The sequence below is a fragment of the Brassica rapa genome, chromosome A09, assembly GCF_000309985.2.
Source record: "Brassica rapa cultivar Chiifu-401-42 chromosome A09, CAAS_Brap_v3.01, whole genome shotgun sequence".
NCBI classification, from domain to species: domain Eukaryota; kingdom Viridiplantae; phylum Streptophyta; class Magnoliopsida; order Brassicales; family Brassicaceae; genus Brassica; species Brassica rapa.
Genome location: NC_024803.2, coordinates 27,929,011 through 27,939,004, shown reverse-complemented (window position 1 = coordinate 27,939,004; position 9,994 = coordinate 27,929,011).

The window sequence follows — 9,994 nt, the reverse complement described above, 5'->3', positions numbered from 1 at the left end:
TTTGGGATTTACCAATATAATTAACGTCGGTGATATATATTTTTAGAAGCAAATTTTAGTTTTTGATAATGTTAGATTAACACGAGGAAGATACAAATTGCTGAATTGTTTGGTAAAGAAATTTTCTATTTCCAAAGAAATTAATTCCCACAAGGTTTTTTGCAGGTCCATAGTCCAGACTTTCTAGTCAAAGTTAAACATTTCTTTTACATTTAATATGTCAGATAAATCATTTTCCTCAAAATTTCTTGTTGACTGATGAATGAGTTCATATGTTAATACTTTTGTCTTGTAATACTTGAAAACCAAATACATGTATAATAAGCTCATATAATAAGTTAATAATCCATTACCATCGTAGTTCTAACGAACTAGTCGGCACAAATATACAGAAAGGTAGGTTCATCTGTATTATATGTATGGCCAAGAATATATATGATAAAACCAAAAACACAATTTTGGGATATCTATATTATTAAAATTAAAGTACATTTTGTTAATGTTTAGAAAAATAAATAGAAATATAAATGAAAATTTGAAAACATGGATAACATCATAAAAAAATATAATATATTTTTAGTAATTTCATTAATATAATTACATTAATTGTCTTTCCATATTTCATTCAACTTAGCAATTTCATTAATTATCTATATTATTAAAAGAGAAGTACCCATTAAAAATAGCTTTTAGTTTTTAAATTTAATTACACTTCCATGCCACTGAAAATTAAATTGAATTTTCTATTTTAATGCTTGTCTTTTTCAGTTAAACTAGGTGACTGGTCCGCACCATGTGCGGACATAACAAAATTCAAAATATAGAATAAATAGTGTATAGTTTTAGAAGTAACGGATTTTATTTCTTAATACCACCGTCTTTGCGAGAAATCATCAGTCATAGAGAAAAGCTGGTACTCAATATTTGACATGGACAAGAGGGAACAAAGTAACTTCAGTATCAAGAGACAGTTATTGTGTATATGTATAATTGCAACGTCCCAAAATAATTTGTGTGTTTAAGAAGAAAATTTCAAGAGGGATTTTATATTGTAATAAGGTAAGTCATTACAAACGAATTAAAAATTTAGAAACATTAAGGTAAATTGGCATTTAAAAATTTAATAAATGTAATAATAACTTGGGCAAGAAATGTTTTAAATAAATAAGGTAACTTACATTTAAACTATTTATAAGTTACTTTGCAACTTGCACATGTCAAATCAAAAAACAACATGTGCAATAGGAAAAGAGTTGAAGAAAAAAAAAGATGATATAGCTCACATTCCCAAAGAACATATAGAACCTCTTATTATAATTTAAAACATATGATAAGCCAATATAATTTTATAAATTTATTTATAATATAATAATGATTTATAAAGCATGCATGAAATTTATTAGACATTAATAGTTATTATGATACTTTATATATAAATATAAGGCTTTCTATACGTATATAAAATCATTATATCAATTCAAATAAATATTTTTGTTTCTTATTTTATGTAATTTATAAATATATAAAAAATTTGATCACATTATTACTCTTTCATAGTTTCAACAATTAGTTACCATAAATAATTATTTCTAAAATTATGTAGATTATTTGGAAAGTGGTAACTAGATTATCCTTTCCTTTTAGATATAATTATAATAAATAAAATCCTCAAATCATCGGCCAATCAAATTATAACAATTTGAAGAGTTCATTTATGATCGACACGTAATAAAAAAATCACTTATATGACTTCTCAATCAATATGTAGTAGGTTTATATTTTTATAATAATTTATAACATTTTATAAATTATTTTAAAATTCAGATAAATTTATTCTTTAAACACGACAAATAATTTAAAAATAATATTAATAAACATGTTTGGATTTTGTTATATTTAAAATAGTTATTATATAACTATATTCGAATACAATTCATCAAGTAGAGTATAAAACTATTATAATTATCTTATATAAAATTTCGTTCAATATATTTTAAATAAAAATTAAGAACAATCGACCAATCAAATTATAACAATGTCTTGAAACTTCACCTATGAGTGACACGTCACCAGAAATCACTAAATTGACTTCTCTTTCAAAATATGGAATAAATAGTGCATAGTTTTAGAAGTAACAGATTTTATAACAGATTTTATATTATGAGTCTATAAAGTTGATGACAAAAAAAAATATATATTATCATTAATTAGAATTGTATTGTATATGTGTTGTAATTCTTTATTTTAGGTGAATAATATTATTTTTACATAAATAATATCAAAAAATTTATGTAGACATATTAAAAGAAAATATAATAAAATTGAAAATATTATCCATAAATAATATAAATTATGAAGTACAATTCTCGATAAAGAAAACAAAATCCATTAGAAACCTGCAAAAAATTTCTTAAATTTTGTAAGCAATTGGACGGGTTAACATTATTTGATAGATCTATAAGTTTCTAAATTTTATTGAACAGAAAATAATATTAAATTGACATACCGTCATCGAAATAGTCGAAATACTTGATTCGTAAGCTGTGAAGGTATACCGCGCATCCGCAAAATAGTCGAAATATTAAATTGAAATAGTCAAAATATTAAATTGACATACCGTGCATCCACAAAATAGTTCTCCGGAACTTCACTCGGAAATTCATCAGCTGTTCCAACAAAATTTGTTTGAAAAAAGCTAATTTTGTACGGATGCGCGGTTGTCCGATAATCACCAATAGCATCGTACAATTTGAATAACTGGACAATCTTCGCATCGCCCTCGGTTAGTTTCCCTTCAAATTGTTTGATGAGCTGTTCACCAACTGAAGCATGAATTCTTGTCCCCTACACGAAGCTGAGATAAAGTTTTATGAGTTGGATTGGGAACAAAAGACTAAAGACGATTATGAGTTGTAAAAAATGTAGTAATCTACTTACTTCTTTATCAACGAAAACCATTTCAAGGGTGTTTCCGGAATCTTTGTTGTAATTTCTCCACAAGTGAAGAATCCTAACCTCAATACGTCATGTATCTTTACATGGTTTTAATTGCCTGATAAAAGACACTCGGTTTTTGAGAGCTTGAACTATTGTCATACTGTTTTTAAAAATTTGATATCTTCACAACACTATATTGTATTGTATGTAAGAACTTGGGAGTATCTTTATATATAGTCGACTTTTCATAATAAATGACGTTTGAATATTTATTTTCTGTAATAAATATTGAAATAGATTAAAGAAAGATATTAACTCTACATTGTCATAAGCTGGTTTGCTTTTAATATATATAAGGACTTGTGCAAGTAATGCATATTTAAATCAAGGTAAGTCATTAAAAATGAATTAACAATTTAGAAAGATTTAAAAGTCGAATTATGTGATACTAACTTGCGCAATAAATGCTTATTCTCAATAAGACAACTTTATATTGTCGACATTTCAAAAATAAATGACGTTGCTATATTTTTTTTTCACAATAAATATTGAAATAGATTAAAGAAAGTTATCCCCCTATTAACTATTTCACCAGGAATTTTATATTGTAATAAGGTAAGTCATTACAAACGAATTAAGAATTTAGAAACATTCAGGTAAATTGGCATTTAAAATTTTAATAAATGTGATAATAACTTGGGCAAGAAATGTTTAAAATAAATAAGATAACTTACATTTAAACTATTCATAAGTTATTTTAAAATTCTGATAAATTTATTCTTTAAACAACGATAAAAAATTTAAAAATAATATTAATAAACATGTTTGGATTTTGTTATATTCAAAATAGTTATTATATAATTATATTCGAATAAAATTCATCAAGTACAGTATAAAACTATTATAATTATCTTATATAAAATTTCGTTCATTATATTTTATAGTTTATAAATATTGAAAGTGATAAATAAAACATTATTAATCTTTCTATAATTTCAAGAATAAGTTTCCATAAATTGTTATTTGTAATATTATTTAGATTATATGGCAAGTGGTGTTAAATGATTTTAGACTTACCTTAAATTTTTAGATCTAAATTAAATAAATAAAATTAAGATCAATCCACCAATCAAATTATAACAATTAAATTGAAACTTCACCTATGAGCGACACATCACTAGAAATCATTAAAGTGACTTTTCTTTTAATATATAGGGGGATTAATGTGTTTTCCTTAAATAAATCTGAGTTAAATGTAATTAAATCAACTTCAAAATACACCTATATTAACAAATTATTGAAACAAATATTAAAAATAACCTAAACTATGAAAAATTATTTAAAAGCTAGCTTCCACGCTTTTGGTCGTATAATACATATACATTACCATATATAACCAAAATTAATGCTTATTACTACAAATTACCAATAAAATATTGTGCATATATATTATACGTGATTCATTTATGTTTTAAACTTCCTTATTATAAACGTTTTAGAATATTATCATCAATTATTTTTAATAAAAAAAAAAGAATATTCCAGCAATATCAGCTTCATATTTTGAACATAAAATTAACTTTATTTCCATGATTTTAGTTAAAATAGGCGGGTCAATTTATATCCCGTCCAATTAGGTTTTTAGAATAGTTGTATTTCATTTTTAGTTTGATCCAAACGCATAATATACTAATAATACATTTCAATCATACAATTAAATATGAAAGAAATGTCAATATAAATTTGATCTAGCATAGTATATCAATATATATATATATACATCTAATCTTTTTGTATAGTTACATAACTGTTCCAACTCATATTTAATAAATATATATAACACGATGCAGTAAAAAAATATATGATATACATAAATCGTTACATAAACACCTGTGCGGTCGCACATGTCAAGCTCTAGTATTACTTTAATAATACATCACATCATTAATTATATTACCATAATAATAATAGTGCAGATTTTTATTTATTAGTTAATTAACATTAACTTTATATCAATTATAAAATAAAAATGTAAAATAATTGGGTTTTGCATATGATTAAACGTTCGGTATAATTTGTTAATTTTTTTTTTAATTTTAGTTTCAATTGGTCAAAAATTACGTAGTCAAAAACATAATTCAAGTACATGTTTTGTGAATAAAATAATAACTTAAATAAAAATAATAAAAATGTATTACATTTGTTGTCAATTAATTTTTTACTCCATATAATTATTTTACTAAATAAAATTTTTTCACTTAATTTAGCTAAACACATAGAAAAAGTCTTTTTATTAGTTTATAAAATCAGTTAGGCATGAACATTGACTATATATTTAGGTACGTGTTGTTCTTTTCAGATATCATTTTTTTATTTTGTTTTGAAATTAGCCTCCGCTTGAATATTATAAATTTACGTATGGAGTTTTAGTTGGTCCTTCTGGATCTTGATGAGTTCGATTTTGATGTATAAAAACTTAAAAATATTTAAATAACAAATGTATCTAAAACGGATTCCGATATTTGTTCAAAAATTATCCATATCACCTGATTCTGTTAATATCTTTTAATACAATTAGTTATATTATGATTCATATAAAATATATAACCTTAATTATGAAAAACAAAAATTAATGTATAAAAATATAAGAACCAATATCCGCATGGTCAATTTCTAGTTTTTTTTTTTTTCCACTGGAAGGATTTGTCATTATTAAAACCCAAGTAAAACATTGCAAAAGCCCAACCGGGCAAGAGAGAAAATTTACAAATGGCCCAACAGGCCCAACAAAAGAAAACCCTAGAAAAGAACGCGGTCGACTTGGACATCACGCGTTAACATATAGCGTGGCCTGGACACGTGTCCACCATACGAGTCACCACCGATCTCAGCCGGCAGAACGATTCCGGCAAGGTTCTAATCGGCGATCCACCGGAAACACACCGGAACAGAAACCCGTTCAAAGAACCTCGATAGAAACGATATCAGAATTGAAGGCGCTTAAAACTTGAGCGTGAAATCTACCCATGACCTCACGAGCCAAAGGATCCTTCTTCTTTGATGAAGTTCCAATCGAGAGACAACGAACTCAAACCAACGAGATTCAAACCGATTGAAACAAAAATCTTGAAGAAGAAGAGATCAGACAACCGGGATAAACGAAAAAATGGTCAACCAGAACCATCTTTTACGCTTGATCGAGTCAAACACAGACTCACGTTTCCAATAAAATCAATCGTCTTCAATCATCCCTCAAGGAACGAAGATCGAAACCGAGGAAGGAGAGTCGATTGCAGAGGGGAAGAGCTGAAACGCCGGTCAGATGAAACTGGGATAAACCCGGTGAGAGCCGTCGTCAACACCAAAAGGGCATGACGCGGAGACAAAAGCCAGCGAAGCGGAGCTGAAAAAGCCACCGCCACCCAGAGACAAAAGCCAGCCGTCCACCGCCGGAAGAGAAGGCGAGAACGCCGGAGACAAAATCCGGACAGTTGAACCGAAGCCGGAGAACAAAACGGATGATCTCTCTCACTCTCAAACAATCTCTTACCTCTCAATTTCTAGTTTATACTAATAAAGATGAAGCTAGGAATTAAACTTTTGAAATGTTTTACTGATAAAGGAAGCGAGGTGGCTGCGTATCCTGACAAACTAGTCTTCGTTTCTTGTGGCCCACTTATTGTTTCACATTATTGTATTTCGTTATTTCAAGTTACTAGTATTTTATTTTTACCCAACATAAATAATAACTTAGTTTATTAAAAAATATAAAAAAATATAAAAAATCTTGTTGCGTAAAAAATATTTTATAGGAATTGGAAAGGGTTGTTAACCAGACAGAAAAGGGCTTGAAATACACAACTCTAATCAGTTACATACCGATAACAGTTGGTCAAATTAGTTCAGTTTTGTGTTCATGACTATTCTCCTTTTTGGATAAACCATATATATCTAATCGAAAGTATAATGATTTCGTTTAATCTGAACTATAACAAAATAATAAGGATACTAACTTTAAGTGATTAAAATTCCTTTGTTTTAATTCAAACATTACATATTAAAAATAGTCTATCATATGTTGAATGTGGAAATATACTAAATCTGAACTCAATAAATATAAAGACACATGGATAAGAAAATATCGTTTGTATTGAAATATAACGATCGTGACTGTAAAGCACAATTAACGATAAAAATTAAAGTAAAACTAGATTTTGATCTCGTTTTCAAAATTCGTATTATTTTCAGAAAAAAAATCAAATTTGTTTGATATAAATATGTATTCTTGATTGTGTATTTACATTCTTTTGAATGATTTTTTTGTATTTACATTTAAAATAAAAATGTAAATGCAGTCTAACCCAAAAAAAAAAGTTGATAAAATATATCTATTTGATAAAAAGATATAATTATAAAAAAATAGTGGCTAAAAAAAGATCGAGGAAAGTGGTTCCCGCCCATTTCAAATATTATGAATGAACTCGTCTTGATGGCAGTAACAAAAGAACAGCTTCGTGTAAAAACGTTAGGTAACTGCTTCATGTCGTCTATTTTAATTAATTTTAGATTTAGTTATTCAATTATTTGTAATATATGTAGGTCTAGTGGCAAAATAATAATATGTCAAAGTAGTAGTAGGGGGAAATATTAATGATTATGTATTAATAATATTGATATATTTCTGCTGAGTTATTTTACTTTTTGTCCAATCAATTAAAATTTGTTTTCATCCTATTTACACCAAAAAGAGTAAAAGTATGGTAATTTGACTTGATAGTAATCAGAAAGAAAATATTACGCTCGATTTTGTTTATAATGTAGTTCGAAATAAAGTGAAAAGAAAACGTGAACTCAAAAACAAGTGGACTCGCAAACAAATAAACAAAAAAAATTAAGAGAAATTACCTAAAACTCTAATAATCTATGTAGTTGCCAGGCTAACTCTTATAATTTTGCAATTACTAGAATAATACATCCATCAAACAACTTTACATAAAACCATGTCTTAATTTAAGAAAAAACAGCCTGTATTACCACAACCACTATTGAGACTCGTTTCTTCCCATTTTGGAGTTTTTTTTCAATCTTCCTATATAGAGCTTTAAGATATAAAGGGTACAAATATGACAAAAGTATATCCTAAAAATGACAAAAGAGTTTTGGGTGCTGAAAGTGTGTTGTGTGCAATTACGTCATTGTAGGCCGCGTCAATGCAAACTTTTCGGGGCCCACTTTCAAGATCTATCTTTGAATTTGTGAACCAAACACATGTTACAATGATCTCATCTCTCGAACAGAGACGGATCTCAGAGTTTATGCGTTGGTTGACGGGACTCTCAAGTCTCAATGTCTATGTTCTTGTTTTTTCTTAGACCATCTCCAATGGCTTACTCTATTTTTTAAAATACAATAATTTTATAATAGAGTTTAAATTTGCTCCAATAATACTCTATTTTAGAGTAGAAAAAAAAGTGATGAACAAAAAAAAACAAATTACTCTATATTTGGAGTAAACCTATTTTTCACTCTATTATAGAGTGAGAAATAGAGTATCATTAAAGCATTTTTTACTCTAAACTCTATTTTAAAGTGAAAAATAGAATGGAGTTGGAGATGCTCTTATGTAGCAACATTATCTTTTTACAATTCAAATCATCAATCTTTCTAATACAAAAACAAACTTCAAGATATTAGTTTTAAAAAAGGATAACGATCTATTTCCACAACATAACTTTTGTAATAGTAACAAATGTACACAATCTTTCAACTTTGTCCTAATTACATACAATTCAAGTATATAAACATGTTACTCTCCGATTAGAAAGATAGAAATTCGTTTCCACACAAAGTTTAAAAGATGAACTAAAATCAACAAATAGCAGTTTAAAATTGATTTGATATTCTTTGTTTTAGAACTTAACCAATTACGACCGAAATTCGATTTATTTAACCAGATACATTATTTAACCGACTTATAATTCATAACCCAGACCCGAAAAATCTGTTAAGCCGAAACCCATACCCACTAATTAATCGTAAATAGAAATCTCAGTTAAAATCCCCAAATTGTGTTTTCCAATTTCACAAATCGAAAGAGAAAATGAAGTTTGAGAGAAAAGATTGATCTAAAAGAGAGAAGACTAATAGCAGAGATAATATATTTATTTACAGAGAGATAGATGTATATTTATAGTGAAGTTGTATTAACAAATACGTAGGCTAGTAGTTATATATAACAACTTCGCAAGTGTTAACAATGAAGATGCGTAGGCTGGTGGTTACCTTGTTATAAATAGACACATGTCGTATGTACAAACAAGCAGAATCACTATTAATTATTTTAAATTTAATGATCGGTGAAATGACGATTTTATCTTTGTCTTCAACTTTGCGATTTACAGACTCTAAATTCTGCATTTTCACTCGCTTTCACGATTCACAGCGGATTAGATGATCCATTAGAAGCTTTGGATATAGTATTTGACGATCCAGACATCACTAATTCTAAGCTATGAAGATAAACAGCCAAATTTTAAATTTTGATTTTTAGGGTTCTTTATATGTTCTTTTTGGGATTTAAAATGTTTAATAAAAAGTTGGTTCGGGTTAGGTAGTTGGATTTTTGTTTGGGTTGAGTTTTCAATTCAGTTATGAAATCAATTGATACAACTAGTCTAATATCGGTTAACGTTCTAAATTACTAAAACCAACCCAAATCTTCAATTGTGTGGAAACGAGTTCCGATATTTCTAATTAGAGAGAGTAATATTTTTATATATTTGAATTGTGTGTAATTAGGATGATGTTGAAAGATTGTGTATATTTATTATTATACGAAAGTTTTGGGATGGAAATGGACTGTTATTCTTTTTAAAAAAATACGAAGGAAGTATATTTTTGGAGTAGCGGTGTCTTCTTATTTGTGGACTTGGTGATTCCTGACTGTATTACCTTGAAACAATGATATTTTATATTCTCTCTGCATAGCTCGATTTTTTGTTTATACTTTGACGTGTGGATTTGTCTCTATTGATTTTTGAAGCTAAACAATGATAAA